General features: G+C 40.4%; 1 pseudogene; it reads left to right on the top strand.

The window, feature by feature from the left end:
* LOC122120793 overlaps nucleotides 1–26788 on the top strand; it is a 117035-nt pseudogene that overhangs the window by 58849 nt on the left and 31398 nt on the right.

The raw sequence follows: 26788 nt of genomic DNA, 5'->3' as shown, positions 1-26788 counted from the left end.
GATTTATGGACACGTAAATGTTTTTTCTGTATATTACACATTAGGTATACAATAAATATTGCATATAGTACCAACATGTATATTTATAAACTGATTTTTCCTGGGAATTTCTGAGAATTAAGAGATTTTCAGTAATTCTTTTTGACTCAGTTTTTTGAGGTCCTCTTTTAGATACTACAAAACCATTTTGCTTGCTTTTATTTTAATTATGTTAGAAAATTAGAGCAACTAACAAGAAAAAAACTAATTAACCTTAAAAATACCATATTTTTCCAGATTCAATTTTTCCCTTGTTTTTTGGTGGTGGTACTGGGGTTTGAACTCGGTCTTCAGCTAGGCAGGTGCTTACCATTTCAGCCATCCTCTCAGACTTTCAGTTTTATTTCTAGTCATGCATCTGTTTCTGATATGTTGAACTTACCTCATGTAGAGGTTTGTAACAGCAATAGTTACTTTGTATGGTGAGATAATATTATTATTAATATTCTTGTCATTTGGGTAATAATTTTATTGTTAGAACCTATTGATATGAACCTTATTTTTGTACTGGTCCCTTGGGGCTTGAACTCAGGGTCTGGGTGCTGTTTGGATGCTTTCCTTCCTCAAGGATAGTGCTCTACCACTTGAGCCACAGCTCTACTTCTGGCTTTTTTGGTGATTAATTGGAGATAAGAATCCAATGGACTTCCCTGCTTGGGCTGGCTTTGAACTGCAATCCTTAGGTCTTAGCCTCCTGAGTAGCTAGGATTATAGTTGTGAGCCACCAGCACCTAAGATCAGATTACAAGTCAAAGGGGAGGAACAATTTCATAACTTATGTTATATATTATCAGATTGTTTTCCAGAAAAACTGAGGTAATTTGCCATACCTTTTTTAATATATAAGGTACAATCCTTGTTTTAGACTGTTTGGACAGCCTGAGTACAGAAGAAGTACATACATTTTTACTTGAAGGTCTAGCTATAAAGGTAGCTCTCACAAGTAAACTGGACATGTGGAATTTGAAATTATATAATGGATTAAGTGTATTATGTATTTGTCCTTCAGAATGTGGAGCCTTGGAGGTAGGGACATTGAGAGCTGGAGAGTGCAGTGTTAAAGTGGGAGACCCCTGTGGAGCAAGTAAGGTACTGCAGTTCTGCTCTGAGATGCTGGGAAGGTCTTGAACCAAAGGGAAAGGCTCAGCCAGGTCCCAGGGTCTCTGCTGCCAGTGAGGCTTCCAGGTGTGCAAAAAGTTCTGCAGGGTTGAGCAAAGATATGGGAAAGTAGGCAGACTCTGGAGGCAGGAATCTGGCAAAGAAGTGGATGTCTAGTGGCTGCTCTGGGGACCCCAGTGTCTGGGCCATATTCTTCTTGTATACCTGGACATTGAAAGCCTTCATCATGAAAAATGCCAACTCCAGGATGTGGAGTGAACTTTTCTTTTCTTTTCTTTTTTGTGGGTCCGGTTGTGGGTCCTGAACTCTGGGCCTGGGCGCGTCCCTCAGCTCTTCAGCTCAAGGCTAGCACTCTACCACTTGAGCCACAGTGCCACTTCCGGCTTTTTTTCTTTTTGCTTATGTGGTGCTGAGGAATCGAACCCAGGGCCTCATGCTTGTGCAAGGCAAGCGCTCTACCACTGAGCCACCTTCCCAGCCCATGGAGTGAGCTTTTCATTTGCAACATAACTTGTTCATTTTCTAGTAGAAATTGATAGAAATGATAGATTCTGCGGAAATCCATTTATTCTTTCATGATGTTCTTGTCTGGTTCATAGAGATTTTCTCCCCTTACTTCTGACAGGGTAAAGACCTTAGGCTTTGTACCAAGGAATAAATTTTCCACATTGCTCATGTATGCTGACATAGCATTGCATATTTGCCAGCTTCCTCAGTGTCTTGCAAATATTCTGTTACCTAAACATATTCTGTTACCTAAACACAGAACATCACAGAACTGGGTCAGGAGGGCTCTGCCAAAGATAAACATTGCACGCAATTCAGCAAAGCAAAACGGACCAAAGATAAAATCATAGATAAATTGTTAGCTTATTTATGAAGTATCAAGTATATGCCTTTTAAAGGGAACAAAATGAATGGACTTCTCTTTTAAATCTCATTATTAAATTAAGTAGAAATTGAGGTCTATAATTGTTTAAATTTCTAGGTCCCAAAATATAGAAATAACTAATCAGTGGCCAGAGAGAGGTAAGAAACATTCAAATGACTACCATGGTAAGAGAGAAATAGACCAGGGTTATGACATGACTTACTTAAGCATTAAAAAAACTTACCCTTAAATTACTTTGTAGCTGGGTGCTGGTGGCTGTAATCCTAGCTACTTGGGGACTGAGATACGAGGATCATGGTTCAAAACCAGCCTGGGCAAGAAAGTCCCCATGAAGCTCTTTTCTCCAAGTAACTACCCAAAAACTGGAAGTAGAGCTGTGGCTCAAGGTGGTAGAATGCTATTCTTGAGCAAAAACAGCTCATGGACAGTGCCTAGGCCCTGAGTTCAAGCCCCAGTGCTGACAAATTTTTTTTTTTTACTGAAGCTTGTTAAACATAATACTCCAGATAACCATTTTAAGTGTGTAATTCAGTTGCATTAACTATATTCATAGTCATCATTTTCAAAACTTTTTATCATTCCAAACTTTAAGGATTTATTTATTTATTGCAGGTAAATGTTGGCTGGGGATGAAATAATCTAAGCTTATTTGGTATTTTCCAAATATGTGTAGTTATGCCCATGCCTTTTGGGACATGTTGGCGAGTGCAGGAAACAGCCCACTATACATAAATTAAGAAGTGCATGTTGAAATAAATGACCTTTAGGTACACAGCTGCAGGTAGGAAGTTATTTATTTATCCTTTATCCAAAATTTATGAGGTTTTTTATTTTTGCAAGTCATATCAAATGGTCTCCGGCAGGTGTTTTGCTGCTAGCTTCAAGCTAAAACCATCTGCTAAAAATCTTTGTTTTTGCTAAAATTAACAAGGTGCTTAGAGTCTGCCTGGGAACATTGCTGTGTGGAAATTATTGGGCTAATATCATCACATGCATTGCTCTCTTTACTCCTTGCAACAATTCAATGAAGAAACTAAAGTATCAGTGGCAGACTCCGGCTACAAACCAGATACTCAAACCCTGGTCTCAGCACCACCGTGCTATGCGGCTGCCAGGGAAGTTCTTTGCACTTTGCCTCCTGTTATTCATGAGTTTATGTATTTTCTATGAGTGCTCTTGGGAGATGATATATTAAAAAAACAAAACAAAAACATTGGGTTAATACTATTGAGAATGAATAAAATGTTTTTCAAGTTTTGTGTGGTCTGAGTGAAAAAAAGGCCAAAATAGTGGAGGGGCATTTTATTTTTAATTAAGTCTTGAGTACATCTTTAAAATTTTTATAATTTGCAAGTTAAAATGAAATTAGAGGGCTGGGAAGGTGGCTCAGGGGTAGAGCGCTTACCTTGCATGCTCGAGGCCCTGGGTTCGATTCCTCAGCACCACATAAGCAAAAAGAAAAAAGCTGGAAGTGGCGCTGTGGCTCGAGTGGTAGAGCGCTAGCCTTGAGCTGAAGAGCTGAGGGACAGCGCCCAGACCCAGACTTCAGGCCCCACGACTGGACAAAAAAAAAAAAATGAAATTAGAAAGGAAATGAGTGTCTGGACATAGTGATATATGCTTGTAATCCCAGCTACGTAATAGGCATAGTATTATCTTGGTCCATGACCAGCCCTGGCAAAAATACTAGACTGGATCGGAAAATTACCTAAAAGCAAAGGTGCTGGAGGTGTATCTCAAATAGTAGAGTTCTTGCCAGGCAAGTACTAGACCTTCAGTTCAAATCCTGTTAAAAAATAAAAAGTAAATCTACTATGTTATCAAACTCTTGAACCTGAAAAAGTTATCTATAGACCTTTTGTTACTCTACTTTTCCCTAGTGGCCCAAAGCACTCTCTCCGTTCCTCAGGATAGCAATTGACCTTGCATTTATGGATGGATGTGCCATCTTCTCCATCTTCTTTTCTTCTTCTTTTTCTCTTCTGGTACTAGGGCCTGACCTCAGAGCCTCCTGTTCTCACTCTGCTTTCTTGTTCACAGTTAGTGTTCTATCATTTGAGCCATCCTTTAGTCTAACATTTTGCTGGTTACGTTCAGATGGAGATTCTTGGGCGTTTCTGCTCAGGCTGACTTTGAATGGCAATCCTCCAGGTCCCAGCCTCCTGAGTAGCTAGAATCACAGGGATACACTGCTAATGTCTAGCTGCTGCCTGTTCTATCCAGCACCAAGTTTGCTTGTGCTTGGCACACAGTATTTGTCTTAGAGCTATTTGCCATCTAAGTGAGTGGTTCTGAACTCAGCGTATCACCTAGGAAGGGAGGATATACAGAGCTGTAAAGATTTGGGAGCTTAAGTACTGTGGTTCTCACCTGTAATTAGGAAATCAGTCTAAGACTCACCCAGGGACAGAGTTCAGTGAAACTCCATCTAAACCATTAAAAAAAAACTGTGGTCATGGTGATGTGCATCCTAGCTATGAGCAAAGTGTAAGTAAATAGGATTTCAGTCGAGGCTGGCCCAGGCAGAAAGTGAGACCCTATAAGAAAAAATGAACAAGAGCATACAAGGCTTGGGGCAAGAGGAACATGGCTCAAGTGATAGTGAACCTGTCTAGAACATTTGAGGCTCTTGTTCCTAAGAATAGGAAATACTTTGTATTCGGCAGAGTATTTCCCCGCCATATTTGCCAAGCTGGGGACTCCCCCTCCTCAGCTGTCGCTCTTGCCTTGGGAGGGTCCTATTGTCTGGAAATGCTTCTTTCTGTTCCCATCCTAGCCATGCCCTTTCAAAATACTCACTTAAAAAAAGTGAATATTGGGTATGTGTTATTTTTTTTTTTTTTTTTTTATACTGTGTGACTTTATTTTTTTTTTTTTTTTTATTGTAAAGCTACTATACAGAGGGTCACAGTTACATGAGTGAGGTTATGAGTACACTTCCTCTTGAACATTGTTACCCCCTCCATTGTTTTCCCCCTACCATCCCCTCCCTCCCTCCCTTCCCCGAGGTTCTTTTTTTTTTTTTTTTTTTGATTGTGATTAAATGATTACATAATTTCAAAGTCACAAGTTCATTCTAACTTCCCTGGAGCAAATTGTCTACCACAGTCTGTAATATATAACAGTGTTCACATGTTATATACCATATTTGTGATCAGCAGCATGAGGATATTTAGTAGTGGTTCAACCAGATGAGCGGGAGTTCTTTGTTTCTTAAGTCCTGTTAGTTTTGTCGTATCACTAACCTTTTGGATTTAGCATCCACTTATGAGGGAGACGTATGTGTTATTTTTAATTATTGTCACTGATGTAATTTGAAAATTAATGTTGCTGTAATTATATTGATATACTGAATAGTTATTCCCAGGTTTTTAGTCAGACAAATTAAGTCTGTCTTTATGAATTCATCTTCAAAGCCTCACAGTGGTTAAGAAGGCAGGAGTATGTAGAATGAAAGCCTTTGTTCTGTGGTTAATTTAGCATGAGTTAGCAAATGTAATTGATTTAAAAATGTGGCATCGAGATTAGACTTCTCTTCAAGAAGAACTTCTGGGCTCTGTTTGCTTTTACCAGAGGTTTCTGATTTAGAACAGGTAACTCATTTGGGTCAAATCTGAAGAATTAAAGAGATTTGAGTATGTTGACAAGGAGTTAAGTGCTTTATATATGGGGCATCTTCCTCTGGGACCACAGATGCAGTCATGTGGTCCACCTTTACTAAGAAGTAACACTCCCAGGCTATACTATTTTTAAACACCAGTACTGTATAAGATAGAATACTGCAATGGGGCCTCACTGACTACTTCCATTAGTGTGTCTGTTTAAGTTTGTAGCTTCTTGCTGTCCTTTACAGAACGAGGTAAGTAAATATTGATAGCCATCTATAAGAGAATTACAGCTGGTTGCCTTTCCTCTCTGGAACATGGAGAGTTGGTTCCTTTCCTGCTTTGCTGTATTACTTTGGGGCATTAGTGGAAGACTCCATTTTACATTCCTCACAGCAGAGCATCTTTCCTCTAGTGGTTTATCGTTAGCTTTCAAGTAATCACACTTAGGCTGTGGTCTCAGCCTGGCTAAGGAGGTTGCCTATGTGGGGGGATTAGAAGAAGTTTCTGAAAGTACGGTGATGGGGCAGAGAAAGATTTTCTGGGATAAAAGGCTTCTGGAGGCTCTGAGTGTCTGATGGGATGAAGGGAAAGAAGAGAAAGTAAGAAACCATTTTCCTGGTTGGGGTATTAACATATGGTAAGTATGACCTCAGTTTATGAAGAGTTTCCAACCTTGATACTTAATGGAATTGGTTTTTTCCTTAATATTTATTATGTTCTATATAAATACTGCCTTTTCAAGTCCTTTCTAAAATCTCTTGCAATTATTAATATTATCTTTGCTTTCTAAAAAGAAAATCTTTTCACTTATCCAAAGGAAGAGTAGTAAACAAAAGATGCTAAATGCCCTCCATTCCTCTTAGCCGCCAAGGCTGAGAATCATATTCTACAGTTAACATATTGCTTTGCTTTTGAGCTGATTAAGGGCAGTTTAACTTAAGAGGGGAAATGACATGGGGTGGGGAGGGGGAACCAGTTGAAAATGTGATGTTAAAGAAGCTATAATATATGGCCCATTGGCAGCCATTACACTGCAGGATTTTCTTTTTATTTTTCCGGTGCGGGTTCTGGAACTTGAACTCAGGATTTGGGCACTGTCCCTTAGCTTTTCTTTTTTTTTTTCTTTTTCAGAGATAGCACTCTACCACTTGAGCCACAGCTCTACTTCCAGATTTTTGGTGGTTAATTAGAGATAAGCGTCACAGACTTTCCTGCCTGGGCTGGCTTTGAACTGTGATCCTCTGATCTCAGCCTCCCGAGTAGCTAGGATTACAGGCATAAGCAACCCGTACCCAGTTTACGGTACTTTTATCTGTCAATCAAGATTGTTAGGAAATTAGACTTTGGCTTGAATCACTTTCCACTAATTTTTGCTAAATAATCCTAAGGTTATAGTAGTCAAATGAACATAAACTAATACTTAGGGACAGCAATGGTGGTACATGTCTGTAATTCAGCCCTGGGAAGGTTGAGGCAAGAGAACTAAGTTTGAGGCTAGTCAGGGGCACATAGAAAGAGCTTGTCTTCAAAAAACAAAAGTTGGGGGCTGGGAATGTGGCTTAGTGGTAGAGTGCTTGCCTAGCATGCATGAAGCCCTCTGGGTTCCACTCCTCAGTACCACCCAAACAGAAAGAGCCGGAAGTGGTGCTGTGGCTCAAGTGGGAGAGTTCTAGCCTTGAGCACAGAAAGGCTCAGGGACAATGCCCAGGCCCTGAGTTCAAGCTCCGGGACTGACAAAACAACAACAACAAAGGTTTGATATGTAACTCAGTACCCTAGTTTCTATCCTTGGCACTAAAAAAAAAATGGTGGTGTAAGAGGGAGAGAAAGAGAAAAGACAAGAAGAAAATGGGGGAGTGGGAAAAAGAGGAGAGGGAAAGAAGGAAAGAGAAACATCCTCACTTTTCTAAGGCTTGAGGATATACACAGAGGATAAGAAAGCCTAAAAGTTAAGCTCAGCTCTGGCAGCTGTCAGTCAATAGATGATGGAGGGTTGCTCTCATTCACCCATGAGAAATGCCTCTGTGTGCCAGGCTTTTTACATTGCATTGGGCTGGTGAAGTGTGTGTTGTGGGACACCCTAGGAGGTGCCATGCATCAGGGACTAGGGAACACCAGGGAGTCTGAGCATGGAGCAGCTTGTTTCAGGGCGGGGGACTCTGAAGCCTGTGAGAAGCACTCTTCTCTGTGTAATTGATTTGTCCAGTGTTGAAACTCACCTGTTTCCCTTGCTGTACTTGGGCCACAGAGAGCCCTTGAAAGCGGTCAGATGATTGTGTGATGTGCTGAGTGTTTGGGGAGTGTTTGTAGATTTCGAAAGAGTGGTCTAACAAGTATAAAGTATAAAGAAAACAGACTGCTGACTTGGGAATATCGTATCCACCTAGACTTACTATTCACAACACAGCTGAGCACCATGAACTTAAAAAAAGTAATTTAAGCCGCCAAAATAGATGCTGCCAAGCCTTTATTCACAGATGCATCTACTCAGGGCCTATCCACACTTACCTAGCAGATCTGGACATCTGTTTTCAAAACTGATCTGTGGGTTTTGAAAGCTGAAAATTAAAAGGGGAAGAGGAATGCAGTCTAAAAGGAATGGCACAGTAATGGTACAATAAAGTGTCAGCCAACACTTTTAACGGAGGAAGAAAGAAGATGGAAAGCCAGAAAGGAGGAGCTATAGTTACTGAAAACATTGCCATCTCCTTTAATTTAGAATCAGGTGCATTGAATTCCCGGCAGGGATTTCTAGGGTGTGAGGTTGGAATCTGAAAGGTTTAACTATTGCTTTGATGATCTTATATATTCCAGGGTGGGTGGAACACTTGATGACTCTGTTGATGATCCCTAGTCATCAAGATGAGATACTACATTTATGTCTAGCAGAACAAAAAAAAAAAAAAATGCACAGACTAGCTCTTAAAATGTTCCCAATCAGAACATTTAAGGCTCACATTTTGATGCCATGAGCATCAGATCTTCATCTCTTTGAAACACTTGGCTTTTCAGAGTCTTAGTCACTCAGAGATTGATGTGTTACAACATGGGAACAGCATATAGGTAGAAAATATTAATTTGTATTGTAAAAAAAAAATCACAGTCATTTTAATAAGCAGTAAATTCTAATACCATTTTAAAATGGCTCTCTATGTTTATTGCTCAGCTGTAAAACTTGACTTTCTGCTCTCCAGTAACACATCTGAACATCTGTACACATCGTGTCTGTACCTCTTCTTTGCAATTTATTATATTATTTCATTTGTTAAAGCTCATCTTCCTGAGTATAAAATATATCCTTATCTTCCTAGTTCCTAGTACATGGCAGGGATCCCAATAAATGTTTAGTGAATGACTAATAATTGAACAAGTTATACAAAGCTTTCTCATTAATCCATTACTACCATGCAGATACTTTTATACAATCCCCCTCTCCAGTTTTGATTAGGCACTAAAATCTTTATGGTATTTGAGCTACATTTGATGATTAGCATTGTTAGAACACTTGAATCACTTCCTTCCCCTTTGCTTTTTATGTCCTCACTAGTAAAATTAAAGGATAGAAGCAAAATGAGCCATTATGGCATAGGAGCAGGCTGTGAGCTTCTGATGAGTAATTTTTGTGGCAGGTATGCCCTGGATGGGGTCACTGTGACAAGGCTGGGGGCCCTGGGAACGGAAGCATGGCAACATGGAGAAGGGGCTCACCTGGACTCACTCTCTTGTGGGTCTCAGGTGACTGTGGAGGAGGAAATGACCCCCACCGCATACCTGGACCTCTTCCTGTGCAGCATCTTAGAGCGCGCACTGCTGGAGATCTTCCTGCGCTTCATCCTGCTGCACCAGCATGAGAACGTGCACATCCTGGACATGCTCACCAGCCGGATCAACACCCCCTTCCGAGTAAGGTAAGCTCCAGAGGAAGTGCCTTGCAACTCAGCATCCATGGGTTTGTTTGGGAAACTGGATCATCTCTACTCTTCTTACTTTTCTTGTTTTTTTCTCCTTTCTTTTTTCTTTCCGCAGCCATTAACCACTTTCTGTTTGGGTAGAGATGAAGTATGTCATTTTCATTTTTTGGAGTCTTGTCAGGGGGGTGGCAGGCACTGCCACCTTTGATAGGAAGGACATTTTTCCTCCCCTGGCTTATGTTGGCCCTCTCTTCTGTGCAACAAGCAGAACTCATTTCCAGAAGGGCAGGACTGTGTTAGGTGCAGGTAGAGAAAGAAAAACAGTATATCAGGTTCAGTTGTTGGCGGTTATATTTATGTCCAAGTGTTCTGAAGTGAAAGGCTGGGAAATTATGAGTTGATGTGCTGGTCACTTAGTTGGGAGTTCTGTTTTGAAAAATCCTCTTAACACCACTAGTGCCACTCTCATATCCACACTCCCTACCAAAAGCAATCCCTATTGTAATAAAAAGTATTCTTTTAAAGGCAAGAGTAACAACATACCTTTGGATTTATTGTATACATACTGTAATATATTTAACCTAATAAGAGCATAAGGAGGGAGAACAGGAGAATAGTAGAAACAGTTCCATGTTTCACTGGAAATAATTTAGCATAAACCTAAAGTAGAATCTGATAAGTTAAATATTGGGAGCAACTGCTAAAGAAATTACTGAAGCTCTGCAGCCTTATGCAATCCCATTTGTCCAACCTTTCTTTGATTTGTTGTGTTTCTGGGTCTCTATTCAGAAAATTTCGGCCTGAGCCAAGGAGACCTAGGGTTTCTCCTATTCCATCCTGTAATGCATAAAACTTACCTGTGAGAACAAATCAAAGAAAGGTTGGACTAATGGGATTGCATGAAGTTGCAGAGCTTCTGCATGGCAAACGACATAGCTAGCAAGATCAATAGAAAGCCCACGGATTGGGAGAAGATCTTTACTAGCCATACAACGGACAAGGGTCTCATATCTAAAATATACTTGGAACTCAAAAAATTAAACCACCCAACAACAAATCCTCAAAGAAACAACTGCCCAATAAATAAGTGGGCGAAAGACTTAAAGAGAAGCTTCTCTGAAGAAGAAAGAAGGATGGCCAATAGACACATGAAGAAATGTTCAACATCCCTAGCCATAAAAGAAATGCAAATCAAAACAACATTGAGATATCACCTCACTCCAGTTAGATTGGCAAAAATCAAGAACTCTAACAACAACAGATGCTGGAGGGGATGTGGACAGAAAGGAACCTTATTTCATTGTTGGTGGGAATGTAAACTTGTTCAACCACTTTGGAAAGCAGTATGGAAGTTCCTCAAAAGACTTCACATAGAACTCCCCTATGACCCAGCAATCCCACTTTTGGGCATTTACCCTAATGTTTACAAACAAGACCACACTAAAGCTACCAGCACAACTATGTTTATTGCAGCATTATTTACCATAGCTAAGGTATGGAACCAACCCAGATGCCCCTCAGTAGATGAATGGATCAAGAAAATGTGGTATATATACACAATGGAATTCTATGCCTCCATCAGAAAGAATGACATTTCCCCATTTGTTAGGAAATGTAAAGGCTTGGAAAAAATTATATTAAGTGAAGTAAGCCAGGCCCAAAGAAACATAGGCCCCATGGTTTCCCTTATTTGCAATATCTAGTATAGGTATGAGTCAAGCGGAAAAGGTCAGATAATGTGATGTTAGGAAAACGAACCCTAAAATATGTATTTTAATGTTTTTTTTTCTTTCATGCATGTGTTTCTAACCCATTTATAAGATTATCTCTTTGTTGCTTTGCATGTCCCTCCCCCACAGTGTAACCCCCGCTTTCACTATATTTGATGTCAGTATAACATGTGGAGGAGATGGGGACAAATAAGTCGTTTAAGGATTCAGGTAGACCTGTTGCAACAATGAGAAGTACAAAATGTCATGTCAAAACCAGCTTTACAATGTCGGTGTGGGGGGGAGGGGGGAGGCTGGGAAGGGAGGTGAAGGGTAAACAAAGGAGGAGGCTGCAATGCTTGGTAAGAAATGTATGCATTATCCTTCCCATGTAATTGTAACCCCTCTGTACAGTATGTTCTAAAATAAAATAAAATAAAATTTAAAAAAAAAAGAAATTACTGAAGAAATAAAATCAGGAGCTAGATACATGGTGGTATGCGCCTATAGTCCTAGCCTTGGGAGACTGAAACAGTAGACTCAAAAGAATAGCAAGAATGGTACAGCACGACCCAGTCTCAACTGGAAATGTAGCTTAGTGATAGGGTGCTTGCCTAGCATGCACGAAGCCCTGCGTTCAATTCCTCAGTACCACATAAAGAGGCTCAGTGGTAGAGTGCTAGCCTTGAACAAAAGAAGCTCAGGGACAGTGCCCAGGACTGACCAAAGAAAAACAAACAAACAAAACCCAGTCTCGAAAGAAAAAGAGGCAGGATAGGAGTGATAATTACTTGATACTCTGTCTAACCAGAGCAGTGATGTCCATTCTTCTCAAGCGTCTATGGAGCATTCTCTAAGAGAGACAGGGGATACAACAGACCGAATGAACTTGAAAGGATCAAGATCACACAATGTATGTTCTCTGGTTATAGTGGATTTAAGGGTAGAAATGAAAAGTATTGATAGGAATTTGGGAAATCCACAAATAGAAATTAAATAACACATTCCTAAGTAATTAGTAGGTCAAAGAAGAAATCATCAGGAAAATGTGAATCTACTTTGATATACTACAACACTAATGAGCCTTTGAGGATATTGTACGAGGTAAAGAAAGCCTGTCACACAAGCATGAGCTGCTAGAACCCACTCATCAGAGTAGTTCATCTAAAGTAGTTAAGCTTGTAGAAGCAGAGTGGAATGGTTGTTTCCAGGGGCTGGCTGGTAAAGATAATGAGGAGTGGGTATTCAGTTAGTTTTGCTATAACTGTGTTACAGATCTGTTGCATGACAATGTGAATATATTTAGCCCTATTAAATGTGCTCTTAAAACTCATTGAGAAATTAAATTTCATAGTATGTTTATCACAATTTTTGAAACAGAATAATTATAATTACTGCTTCACAGAACCTTCCAAATACAGAATAGGAAGGAACACACTCTAGTTCAGTTTATGAGCTCAGGGTGAGTCTAAAACCAGACAAGGATATTAGAAGGAAGGAAAAAAATCACTGTGGACTAATATTTATTATGAATAAAGGCACACAAATTTTCACTAGTGAATAGAATTTAGAATATATGAAAACAATTATACTCTGATCAGATGAGAGTTAGCAAACTAGAATTACAAAGTTGGCTTAAAGTCTAAAAAATCAGCTAATATACTACATCATAGCAATAGGATAAAGGAAAAAATTATCTTTATCTGAGAAGTTATAGAGAATGATAAACATATCAACAAACAAAGAATAGAGGGAACTTCTTCAACTCAATATCTAATATCTCTGAAAAACTCAGAGCTAATGTTCAAAACCATTCCCCTAAAAAATGAAAAAGGTAAGAATATCTGTACTCAACAGTTATATTCAATATGGTACTTGAATTTCTAGTCAGGAAAATTAAGTAAGAAAATAAAATCATTCAGATAGGAAGAAAAACAATCTGCATTTGTGTATGACGAGATCTGTAATACAAAAAACTAAGGCGGAGTACATTAAAAATTATTAGAACTCACAATGAGTTCAATAAGGTTGCAACATGTAAGATTAATGTAAAAAATCAATGAAATTTCTATACAATAGCAGTAAGTAATCCAAAAGTTAAGGAGATGATACTATTTCTAATAGCATTAAAAGAATAAAACATTTAGGAAGAAATGAAGTCCCAATATTGTTAATATAAGAACACTCTCCAAATTGATCTGGAGATTTAAAGCATTCCCTGTCTTTTCTGTCCTCTCTGCTGAAATTCATAAGCTGATTCCAAAATTCATATGGAAAAGTCAGAGGAGCTAGAATTCTTAAGTCATACCGCATACATATTTACTCCAAATGGGTCAAAGACCTGAATAATGTATGGGCAAAAACTATAAAACTCTTCAAATAACAACAACATAGGACTCAATCTTGTGGCCTGATGATAGTTTTCTAAGACACCAAAATCATGATCAGCAAAAGAAAAAGCAGGTGCATTGGACATCAATCAGAAAAATGATACATTTTGTTTTTCCATGAACACCATCAACAAATTGAAAAGGTTACCCACAAAAGGATAGGAGAATTTTTTTTGAATCATGTATCTGATAAGGTACTTTTTACATAGAACAAAGAACCAGCACCACTTTCTTGTGTTTGCTGGAGCTTGGTTGTCTTTACCCCACATCGACCCAATGGTGGACACAACCCTTCTTCCCAATCCACACAAAGCTCCACCATGGCCATTGTGTGTGATCCTCTTACTAGCAATTCTGGAGCAGAGAGCAGGCGGCAGTTGCTCATCAGAGCCAGAAAGCACAAAGGGAAGAGGCATACATTCAGTCGCCTTTCTGTATCTGCACGAGGTTGGTTCCAGGACTCCTTGGATTCCAAAAACACAAGAATGTCCAAACACTTTTTAATATAAAATGGTGTCGTATTTGCATGTAAGATATGCACGTCTTCCCATGGCCTTTGATCCAACTCTAGATTATAGTACTTAATATAATGTAATCTTATGTAAATATTTTTCGACTGAGTCATTTAGGGAATAATAACAAAAAAAATAGATAGTCTCTACACATTTGACAGAGACACAATTTTCCCCTGATGTTTTCAGTCCAACTTTGGTTGAGTCGAAGGATATGGACCCAGATACATTTTGAAAGCAAAACTTAACAAAACCTTGGTTTGCTGTTACATTTTGAAACTGAATGATATATGTAATTGTTTTTTGTTTTCTAAACCAGTCTTGGGCTTGAACTCAGGGCCTAGGCTCTGTCCCTGAGCCTCTTTTGCTCAAGGCTAGCACTCTATCACTTCAGCCACAGGGCGATTTCCAGCTTTTTCTTTGTATGTGCTACTGAGGAATCAAACCAAGGGTTTCATGCATGCTAGGCAAACACTCTACCACTAAGCCACATTCTCAGCCCCACATCTTTTTCTTATAATGGTTTAGAGGCTAATTATTTACTGTTAGCGAAATGAGTCCCTTCCCACAGCTTCGTCCACTCCTTCCCTTCTCCACAGCGTAGCATACTCCCTTCCTAGGCAACACTTGGCCCAGGTAGTACAGGCAGTAAATAATCAACTTCCAGCCCCCTTTACTTTGAGATGGCTCTTCTCCGGGGCAGCTACCACCATATAAGGCAACAAGAGCCGCTAGAGTAACCTCCAGGTCTGGGCAGCTGCGGGAGCCTTATCTACTATTTGGACAGCAGCCATAAATCCTAGTCCAACATGATGAAGCCCCTGGCCCACATGTCCATACCAGGGTCTTCGCCCCTTCTAGCCCCTCCTAAACCTCCTAGGTTCTATAGATCACCCCAGACAATAGCCGGTGCTTCTTCTCATTCCTCCCTTGTGAGAAGGAGTCTTGCTGGCCCCCCTCTCCAGGCAATAAATCTTTCTTTGTTCTCTGTACCTGGATGTCCGTGTGGTTTTCTAGCAAAGTCTATTTAATCTTAATTTGCTAACATTTACTGCATTTACTAAGTGGGCCTAGTGTTGCCTAGGATGGGAGCATGCTGAGCTGTGCAGAGGGGAAGAAGTATACTAAACTATGGGAAGGGAACTCATTTTGCTAACACTCACTCCTGATATAGATTAGCTAAATCTTACATGTGTTGCATAGATATTCCTCAGAAATATGTAGAGATAAACTAGCATTTACTGATCAAGTGCTGAAAGCCAGCGTTGGAAAAGTATTTGGTGAGGACATTGACAGCCAATGAGCCACACCAGATCCTCTTGGGCCCCTGGCGTGCCTGGCCTTGTTCTCAGCACATACCAAGTTCCCACTGAAGGCCTCTCACTGAAGGCCTACTGACTATGCAAATACATCATTTTCTTTCCTTATTTAGGTCCAACTTGAAGGTCATCTCCAAGAGTAACGTATCTTCCCTGCTCCTAGTAATGCCCATGCCTATCTTTGAAACTGTAACTCACAGTGCCACTTTGATTGTCAAAATTGTACAATATGAAGTTATAAAAAGAAGTCAGGTTTTGTTGTTTTGATATTTGGGTTTTTTGTTGTTGTTTTTTGGTGCTGGTCCTGAGGCTTGAACTCGGGGCCTGGGCACTGTCCCGAAGTTTCTTTGGCTCAAAGCTAGTGCTCTACCACTTGAGCCACAACACCACTAACAGGTTTTTCTGAGTAGTGTATTGGAGATAAAAGTCTCACAGACTTAACTGCTCAGGTAGGCTTCAAACCATGAAGCAGACTCCTGAGAAGCTAAGATTACAGGCATGAGCCACCAATGCCTGGCTTGCAAGATGGGGTTTTGATTCAATAAAAATTATACAATATGAAGTTGTAAGATGTAAAGCAAGGCAGGCGCTGATGGCCCACACCTGCAGTCCTAGCTACACAGAAGGCTGAGATCTGATCATAGTTTAAATCTTAGGCAGAAAAATCCAAGAGACTCTTAGCTTCAATTAAACAGCCAAAACCCAGAAGTGGAGCTTGGGCTCAACTGGTAGAGCACTAACTGTAAGCACAAAAGGCTAGGCAAGAGCCAGAGGCTCTGAGTTCAAGCCCTAGTACCAAAGCAAAACATGGTCATGGGACATGTGCTGTTAAGAGGAGTAGTGGGGCTTCCCCTCCTCTCTGTTCTAGCTCTCCTGGCCATGTTCCACCACATGCTCCTGTCACAGGCCCAGAATCAATGAGCCAATTTACAATACACTGGAACTCCCCCTCTCTCTTTCTCTCTCTCTCTCCCTCCCCCACCCCCAATACTAGCTTGAACTCAGGTCTCAAGTTTGTTAGGCAGGTGCTCTACCACTTCAGCCATGGCCTTAGTAAAACTTTGGTCCTTACAAATAAGTTGATCATCTTGGGTATTTTTTTTATAGTTTTAGAAAGCTGAGTAATGCAAATCTTCTACTCTGCAACATTGATGAACTCACTCCAAAGGTTTGGATTTTTTTTTCTAGATTCTTACAGATTTCCTACAAAGACAATGCAAACAGTTCTGTCTGTCACATTTGTACAGTTTGTTTTCTTGACATGTTGTAGTGGCTAGGCCTATGCTGATAAGAGTGCTAGTAAGAGTGTAGTGGCTAGGCCTATGCTAATAAAAGTGGTAAGAATGGTTGGTCATTGGCAATCCTTGCCTTGTGCCTAATCATTCAGTCATTCACCATTAAGAATGATAGCTGGCCAGGCACCAGCAGCTTACACCTGTAATCCTAACTACTCAGGAGGCTGGGATCTGAGGATCACAGTTCAAAGCCGGCCCTGGCAGGAAAGTCTGGAAGACTCTTACTTCCAATTAAGTGGTGCTGTGGCTCAAGTGATAGAGCACTTGACTTGAGCTGAAGCATGCAGGGACAGCTCCCAGGCCTAGAGTTCAAGCTCTATAACCAAAAAAAAAAAAAGAAAAGGAAAGAAAAAAATGATAGCTGGGTACTGGTGGGTCTAATTCTACTCTAATGGCCTAATTATACTCATGAGGCTGAGATGTGAGGATCACATAAGCTATAAGCTATTTATTTACTCACTCCTACTCAATTGTCTGTCCTAATATAGGTTAAAAAAAAAAAAACTGCTCAAGAAACCAATGTGTGTTGGCCTGATACCTGGTGATTCATGAGCTATGAAAGGGTGATGTGTAAATCACAGTAGGTTAACTCAATAACGATTCAAGTAGGCACTGTAAACAAATATTTGGTATTTGTCCATCCTAGTATACACAGGAAACACTGTTCCTGAGTTTAAACACATGCTAAGTGAAGTGGTTATTAGTTTGTTTTGCTTTGAACATGCAGATCTTTATCTCCTTCTGAGATGGTTTCAACATTTTACAGTAGAGTTTGAACTAAAGCAGGTGGGGAATATAAAAGGGACATTAAGGAGTGTTGTGAGAGGATGCCATGGAGGGAGAAAGAGAGGTCCAAGTAAATACCACCACCGCAGGTGGTGGAATGGGCTGAGAAGTGTTTTATAGGGAAGAGTGGAGAGATAGGAAAACTGAAGGACAGATAGAGTAAGAATGTTAGTTTTTGTTTGTTTATTTTGTTCTTGCCAGTCCTGGGGCTTGAACTCAGGGCTTGGGCACTGTCTTTGAGCGTCTTTTGCTTAAGGGTAGCACTCTACCACTTGCACCACAGCACCACTTCCGGCTTTTTCTGTTTATATGGTAGTGAGGGATCAATCCCAGGGCTTCATGCATGCTAGGCAAGCACTCAACCACTAAGCCACACTCCCAGCCCCTAGAATGTTAAGTTTTTATCTATCTATCTATCTATCTATCTATCCACTTTGCTATCTACCTAACCTACATACCTAGTGCCAGTAGTAGAGCTTGAACTCAGGGCCTAGGCTTTGTTGTTTGGCTTTAGTGCCCGCTCAAAGCTAGCACTCTACCTCTTGAGGAGCAGCTTTTTGGTAGTAACTGGAAAGAAGAGTCTCAAGAGCTTTCCTACCCAGGCTGGCTTCAAACCTCCATCCTCAGTTTATAGCCTCAGCAGCTAGGATCACAGGTATATGCTACAGTTCCTGGAAAAGCCAGGTGTGTTTGTGTGTGTAGGTGGTGGTTAATAATGGGGTTTGATCTCATGGCCTGAGTGCTGTCCCTGAACTCTTTTGCTCAAGGCTAGTACTCTACCACTTTCAGACTTCTCATGTTTTGAGTATTTTCAGGAGTATCTTTTGCTGTTGAGTTCTAGTTTAATTCCATTATGGTATGCTGGAATACAGGGAGTTATTTCAATTTTGTTGGCATTTTCTAAGATTGCTTCATATTCTACAATAGTATTTATTTTGGAGAAGTTTTTGTTGGTTTTTGAGAAGATTATATATCATGTAACTGCTGGGTGAAGTATTCTGTAGATGTCTGGTAAGTGCATTTGGTCTATGATGTCATTTAGTGCCGAGGTACCTCAGACAAAAACTTGTGGCCTTCTCCCCCAATTCCTAAATTCCTAACAACTTCTTTTTGTAAGGTCCGCTCTTGGATGGCTAGCAGACTACACCCTCCTCGCAGCAAAGTCTCCACCCATTACCTGCGTTACCTAGGCAACTGGGACACCTGGAAGAGGTCACATCTGCATCCGCTGAGGTCACATCTGAATTTGATGTGGCCACACCTTTCCCCGCCCATACCCTACATAAGGCCTAGCCCAGGCCCAGACGCTCTGTCTTTTTCTCGCTCTGCTCTTTTCTAGCCCCTTCCTCTCTTTCCCAGCTCTCTCCCCTTCCCAGGCCTTTCCCAGCCACGTGGAGTGCCAACCTTGCCTGGTCCCAGCAGGTCTACTGAATAAACCTACCCCTTACCTGAATACCACGTGCGTGCTGGTGCTGTTCTTACTCGGCTACCTCTTTTTAAAAACCTAACACTTTTCATTCCAACTATCTTATATTTTTCAGTCAGAATTTAAAACTTTTCTAAAAGATTTTTTCCTTTCCTACTTAGACAGTAGCATGACACCTATGACAAAATTTCTCCAAGACCTCATGAGGGAAGGGGGTATCCTTGTAAAATTCAACTGCTACTTTTTTTTTTGTAAAGAGAGTTTAATCATATTTTGGGAAAATAGGAAAATTCAGATTATAAATGAGTTATAGCATACTTTTCTGATTTTAAATTCACTGAGCCTTTATAACTTTTCCTTAAATACTGAATGATTAATTGCCAATAACTGTGCTCATTTAAACATGTTTCAATGCTTTAAATCCCATTTTTAAAAACAAATTATGCCTGCCTTTAAAATTTGGTTTCACTAATGAGCTCAGTTAATGTAGTGAGGTGAATCACTAGTCCATAAACCCTGCAATATTCCAGTATGTAATCTGTGTCTTATAAATATGTTGCTACTTATATTTTTTTCTGAAAATGCTGCTGGAATAAAATGAAAATTTTTTTCTTTTGGCCACATTTAAAATTACAGCAAGCAAAACAAACCCTAGCAGCTAGGGAGAAACTTTTTATGTATTTAATTTTGGCAGTACTGAGATTTGAACGCAGAACCTAGTACTTGCTTTGCTTGCTAGCTCATGGCTGGTGCTCTACCACTTGAACCTGCAGTCTGTTTTAGTTTAGTTTTATTTTTTTCTAGTTAATTGGAGATGAAGTCTTTAGGAATTTTCTACCCGGGATGGCTTCAAATCTTAGCCTGCTGAGCAGCAGGTATTTCAGGAGTGAACCACTGGCAGCCGGTGGTATTTTTTTTTAACTGTCTTTTCTTATTCTTCCCTCCCCCCCTCTTTCCCTCCCCCCCTACCTCCTCCTCCTCGGGATTGAACCCAGGATGTTGTACTTGCTAAGCAAGCGTTTTGCCACTGAGCTACATCCCAGCCCAGGTGGCGGTATTTTTGTGGAGGATCTTTTTAATTTCTTGATTTTCTATGATGAGCAAATCTTAAATCAGAATTTCACCCACACTTCAGAGTTCTATGGCTGGTTCCTTGCGTGGGTTCTGCAGTGTCTCCCAACTCTCCTGCACAAGTTGGTGGTGTCGGTGAGTGATGCTTTCAGAGTCTGTGCACCCACGTTCTGTGTACCACAACAGGAACACAGAACAGCTGCAGCAGCTCCTGATGTGCACCTGGAGTCCCTCATTGTTTAAGTGAAGGTGACCAAGGCCTGGCAGCTGCAGCCATCCACCTGTAGATGGAAAGCTCCCCAACACTCATGGAGGGAGTAATGGTACATGGTTTCCAGCCCTCATCTATACTTTTAGTCTTTACGGTCTGGTCACAGGTCCTTCTACAGCCCCTCACCCACACCTCTAGTCCTTCCGGTCTGATCTAAAATGCGTTTAGTGATTCTAATTCTCAAACAAGAGGACATTGACTCGGCTTCAAGATAATCAGTGTGATTGTAAACAAGTCCTTTCACCGGAGGTCTATTCTCTCTTGTTTTTTCAGAGTCAGGTGTCTGTACTGGTGTGCATTTGTGAAAGCACAAGCCACTCTAACGTCCTGTGTAAGTAGAGCAAGGCAGGCTTTGCCTTGCGTCGGTCACATGAGGCACAAGCACATGATGAATGGAGTACATGTCCACAGAATTTAGTTTAGTCTAGCTTCTTTTTCTTGTTTTCCTAGAATGTAGGAGTTGCTTGTGGACTACTTAACATTACATTTAACAAAAGCCCTATAAAGCTTTGTAGATTACTTACTGAATGTAAAAGCTCTTCTCCCTCTTCATTTATTTTTATTTTATTTTATTTTGTACCAGTGCTGGTGCTGGGACATAGGGCCTTAAAAATTTCACTCAAAGCTAGCTCTCTACCCCTTGAGGTATATCTTGATTTTTGGCTTTTTGGTAGTTGGGGATAAGAGACTCTCAGACTTTCCTCCCTGAAGTGGCTTTGATTTTGCAATACTCACATCTCAGCTTCCTCAGGCACTAGGAATACAGGTATGAGCCACCAGCTCCTGGCTTCTCTCTTCCTTTAATAATGCTCTCAGAGCAGAAGCCTGAAAGTTCAAGGAACTTTTCCTCCAGGGAAGTTTGGGATTTTCTCATTCAACATACAGCAGAGTACTGCTATCTACTTATGGACTTTCTTAGTCCAGTTTTCATAAAAATTTATTACCAAGTCCTTTGAAAATATAAATGATGATTCAATTTTAATTCATCCTACAGAAAAATCTCATTAACCTGTTATTAGCTAATTTAATCTAATGTCTCCTTCAAGGAAATTTCTCTTCACTAGATGATTAGATGAATTTGTATGTATGATAAGCACAGCTAACATACAATATAAACTATTATGATGTTTGAACTGAAAACTTGGTCCAAAGATATTAAAAATGTTTTTCTCTTGAAACAAGCCTTAAATATCATTTACCAAGTGGAATTTTTTTAAACATATGAAGGAATGGTATTAGAGTTGACACCATGGGGATGGCAATGTGGCTTAGTTGCCTACCAGGCATAGAGCCCTGGGTTACATTCCTCAGGACCACATACACAGAAAAAACCAGAAGTGGCTCAACTTCTGGTGACAGTCTTGGCAGTCTTGACAGTCTTGAGCACAGAGAGACTCTGGGACAGAATCCAGGCCCTGAGTTCAAGCCCCAAGACCAGCAAAATAAATAAATAAACTAAAGTTGACATCATGTAGGTGTGTGGATTTAATCTTAACCCTAAGAGATGTACAATAAAGCATTATCATCATTATCATCACGTGTGTGTGTGTGTGTGTGTGTGTGTGTGTGTGTGTGTGTGTGTGTGTGAGCGCACGCGCGCCCACTCCTCCATTGGCTTAAATTCAGGGCCTGGGTGCTATCCCTGAACTTTTCTGCTCAAGGCTAGCATTTTACCACTTGAGTCACAGCTCTACTTCTGGCTTTTTTTTTAAACTGAGGGTTGTGGTGGTAGTAGTTAATTGGAGTCTCACAGACTTTCCTCCTTGGGCTAGCTTCGAACCCCAATACTCAGATTTCAGCCTCCTAAAAAGCTAGTATTACAGGCATGAGCCACCAGTGCCTGGCCTCATTTTTTAAAACTAATTTTTCCCCTTAAATTTCAGGTTGAGCCAAGTACACATGTGGTTTCCACCTGTAATCTTAGCTATTCAGGAGGCTGATAATTGAGGATCATGGTTTGAATCCAACTCAGGCAGAAAAGTCTGTGAGACTCTTATCTCCAATTAACTACCAAAAGCCAGAGTAGACTTGTGGCTCAAATGATAGAGTACTAGTCTTAAGCAAAAAAAGCTAAGGGACAGTGCCCAAGATCTTAACTGAGTTCAAGCCCCAGTACTGGTCCTGCTAGGCAGGTGTAATACCATTTGAGCCACGCTCCCAGGCCTCAAGATTTCTTTTTTAATAACTTCATTATTAGTACCTTTAAAATATGCCTTTATTTTATGACAAAACATAATGAATTACTCTCACTTTTCTTTTCCTCTTTTTTTTTGGTCATGGGGCTTGAACTCTGGGCCTGGGCACTGTCCCTTAGCTCTTCAGCTCAAGGCTAGCACTCTACCTCTTGAGCCATAGAGCCACTTCCAGTTTTCTAGTGGTTAATTGGAGATGTACATGAGGGCTAGCAATTTTTCTTTTTTTTTTGACACATATCTCACTATGTGGTCCAGGCTGGTCTGCAACTTGAGATCTTCCTACCTCAGCTTCCTAAGTATTGAGATTACAGGCAAGGCCATCATGCCCAGTACCAACTGGTTTCTAGTGTAAGTTTATTTTTCAAACTTCCTTTTTTAAATAATGTAGACATCAGCTGAATGTTTAAATTTAGTACATGGTTCTGTCTCCCACCTAACACGACCTGTAATGATAACTTACCGAATTTCTACTTCTGTCAGCATTACTGAGTTTTGCAGACACTGTACTGTATGTGTTTCCAATAGGCTTTTCAGCAGGGAGTGGAGGTGGAGTTTGTGGTTCCTCAAGTAAACCTGGAAAAAGTAGCAGCGATTCATTAGTAATGTCTCGTCTGGCATTTCAAAGTGAATGATGTAGTTTAGCTCTAAAGGAAAATGGTGGTCACACAGAACTTCTGGCAGAACAGATATTTAAGCAAATGCCAAAGAGCTCTCAAAAACTTCAGAAATCTGAGATATTAATCAACATCAGTTCATTTTATTGGATGATTTTGTGTGTATGTGTGCGTGTGTGTGCGCGCGCGTGCGCGCACACACGCTCATGCACCAGTCCTGGGGCTTGAACACAGCTTTTTTGCTCAAGCACCTACCACTTGAGCCACAGATCTACTTCAGGCCCTTTCGGTAGTTAATTGGAGGTAAGAGTCTCATGGACTTTTCTGCTACGGCTGGCTTCAAACCACAAAGCACAGAATTTATTCTCCTGCGTAACTAGGATTATAGTCTTGAGCCACCGGTGTGGGCTACTGTATGTTTTATAGAGTGAAAATAATACTAAGTAATTAAATAGTATGTTAAGAGCCTTATATGTACCAGATACTTAACTCAGGCACTTTATTTGTAACATTTCTCCAACCAAAATCTAGTCCTACTTTTGTCTATAGTCTACTAGCTAATAATAATCACATGTGGCAATTTATCCTTAAACCTCAATTAATTAAAATGAAAGAAAATTAACATTTCAATATCATTTGCACCTCCCACATTTCCTGTATGCAGCAGCACCTTGAATACAGAGGCTTCTTATGGCCAGCACAAATATGGGACATTATCATCTTCATAGAAAGTTCGAGACAGTGACATTCCAAACAATATCCTGCATACTTTATAATGAAGAAACTGTTAGGAATTGTCTATTTTTTTCCCTTCTTTAGAACCTGAAAGTCGGTGCTCATCCTAATAGTAGGTTGTATACCTAACCCTTCCTGGTCCAAATTAGGTTTTCTAAATCATTAGTTTAGATTAATGAACATAATTAACCTCAATTAAACAAATGATACTTTTACAAACAAACTGCATCCATTTCTCAGCAACAGTGTCCTTCTATCTTACTTTAATGGAAGAAAACAAAGATGACTAGATATAATGAGGGTCAGATAATTGACACCAGGGAACAAGAACACCTGGTGAGGAGAGGCTGACTGTCAGATGCTGAGAAGGACAAAGCTTTCTCCTACACTGGTCGCTGGAGCACTGGAAGGAGGCAGATATACACAGCACTTCGTAAGCGAATGCTCTGCCTTCACGTCACATGGAAAACCTAGAACAGGGGATGATTTATGTATGTCCTGTAATAGCCACTGACAGGAAACATTTCCTTTTTATTCTTTTTTTTTTGGGGGGGGTCCAGTCATGGGGCCTGAACTCTGGGCCTGGGCACTGTCTCTCAGCTCTTCAGCTCAAGACTAGCACTCTACCACTTGAGCCACAGCTCCACTTCCGGCTTTTTTCTTTTTGCTTATGTGGTGCTGGGGAATCGAACCCAGGACCTCATGCATGCAAGGCAAGCGTTCTACCACTGAGCCACCTTCCTAGCCCCTCCTTTTTATTCTTTTATTCCTTGGGATCACCAATTGTTTTGGAAGATGGTATGTATACCTTAAATAAATGGCCAAGATATAACCAAGCAGAAGCTAGGGAGAAAGAGAATTTCAAAAGGAAAACAAAAGTAGGAGTTCATGATGTAAGAGGCTCCAGTAAGTTCATGATGTAACAAGTAGAGAACTAAGTTCATGATGTAACAAGTAGAGAACTAGGATAAACAACAACAGAGAAATGAAGGAAAATATTGAAGATGAGCTTTTAAAGAAGCCAGTGGCTCAAATATACACCTCATACATTTTATTTTGTTTATTTTTTTTTTTGGTCATGGGGCTTGAACTTTGGGCCTGGGTGCAGTCCCTCAGCTCTTCAGCTCAAGGCTAGCACTCTACCACTTGAGCCACAGTGCCACTTCCAGCTTTCTGGGTGGTTTACTGGAGGTAAGAGCTTCATGGACTTTCCTGACGGGCTGGTTTTGAACCATGATCCTCAAATCTCAGCCTCCTGAGTAACTAGGATTATAGGCATGAGCCACCAGCAGCAGGCATCTATTTTAAAGAAATAAATTCTTTCCACCCAGCAATACGAATTGAGAAATTAATGTACATTTCTGATCTTATACATTTTATTTATATAAATAAACATATACTATATATAACAATAAAATAATAATTAATAATAAATTATATATATTAATAAAAATTGTCCCAATGAACTTGAGTCTGTAAGATGGGGTCTAGGAAATATTTTCAAAGGGAGGAAAATGCTGGGCACTGAATGCTCACACCTGTAATCTTAGCTACTCAGGCTCAAATCTGAGGATTGTGGTTCAAAGCCAGCCTGGACAGAAAAGTCCAAGAGACTTATCTCCAATTAACCACCAAAAGAACCTGGAAGTGAAGCTGTAGTTCAAGTGGTAGAGCAAGAAAATCTCAGAGCTAGCACTCAGGCCCAAAGTTCAAGCCCCAACACCAGTACACACACCCAAATAAATATTACTGTGATTAAAAAAATTATTTAGCAATAGCATCATCATAAAAAGCAAGTATTGCTATAGCTGGGTGCCAGTGGCTCAAACTTGTAATCCTATTGGGCTCTGAGGTTAAGCCCTAGCACTGGCACACACACATGCCCAAAAGGTATCATCTATTTTTAGACCTTTTGGGTACATGGATTTTGTATGTGTGTGTGCACATGCACACTCACCCCAATTCTAGAGCTTGAACTTAGGGCGTGGACACTGATCCTGAGCTTTTTTGTTCAAGGCTGGTTCTCTACCACTTGATCTATAGCTCCACTTCAGGCTTTTATGGTAGCTAACTGGAGATGAGTCTCATAGACTTTCCTGGCTGGACTGGCTTTGAACCACAACCCTCAGATCTCAGCCTCCTGAGTAACTAGCATTATAGGCATGAACCACTCATGTCCAGCTTGGGTACAGGTTTTTACATAATCTACACCCAAACATATTTAATAATGCTGATAGGAATAGTATTTTTCTGATAGACATTGATAACTGTTATTCATTTAAGTTACTTCCCTATCTTTTTTTGGGGGGTGGAGGGGTCCAGTCATGGGGCCTGAACTCTGGGCCTGGGCGCTGTCCCTCAGCTCTTCAGCTCAAGGCTAGCACTCTACCACTTGAGCCACAGTGCCACTCCGGCTTTTTCCTTTTTGCTTATATGGTGCTGAGGAATCAAACCCAGGACCTCATGCATGCAAGGCAAGCGCTCTACCACTGAGCCATCTTCCCAGCCCCTTACTTCCCTATCTTTACAGAGGTGATAACATGAATATTAAGACTGTCCAGAGATCCAATCTCTTTCTGCTTTAAACAACCTTAAAGAAACATGAAATGCAAAGGTACTGTTCCAATTTTCTGCAGAATTGTGAGAAAACAATTCCTTCTAAATGTCCATGACTATGAATAATAAGTGTCAGTTACATTGGTAAATAAGTATTTCTCTCTCAGACTATTGTAGAAGCAAATAAAGATAGCAGAGTGCTTACATTTTCCTTGTTGAGTGGGGATCCGAATGACAGTGGGCTTCCCGGTGGTTGCTGGTTGAACTGACCTTTCTTTTGTTGCTTCTGCTTTTGTGGGGAGCTGAAAGGGATCTAATGAAAAACATAGTTTATTTTACA

The sequence above is a fragment of the Dipodomys spectabilis genome, unplaced genomic scaffold (genome assembly GCF_019054845.1).
Source record: "Dipodomys spectabilis isolate Male_0828 unplaced genomic scaffold, ASM1905484v1 ptg000178l, whole genome shotgun sequence".
Classification (NCBI taxonomy): Eukaryota; Metazoa; Chordata; class Mammalia; order Rodentia; family Heteromyidae; genus Dipodomys; species Dipodomys spectabilis.
This window is presented reverse-complemented; position numbering and strand designations above follow the sequence as displayed.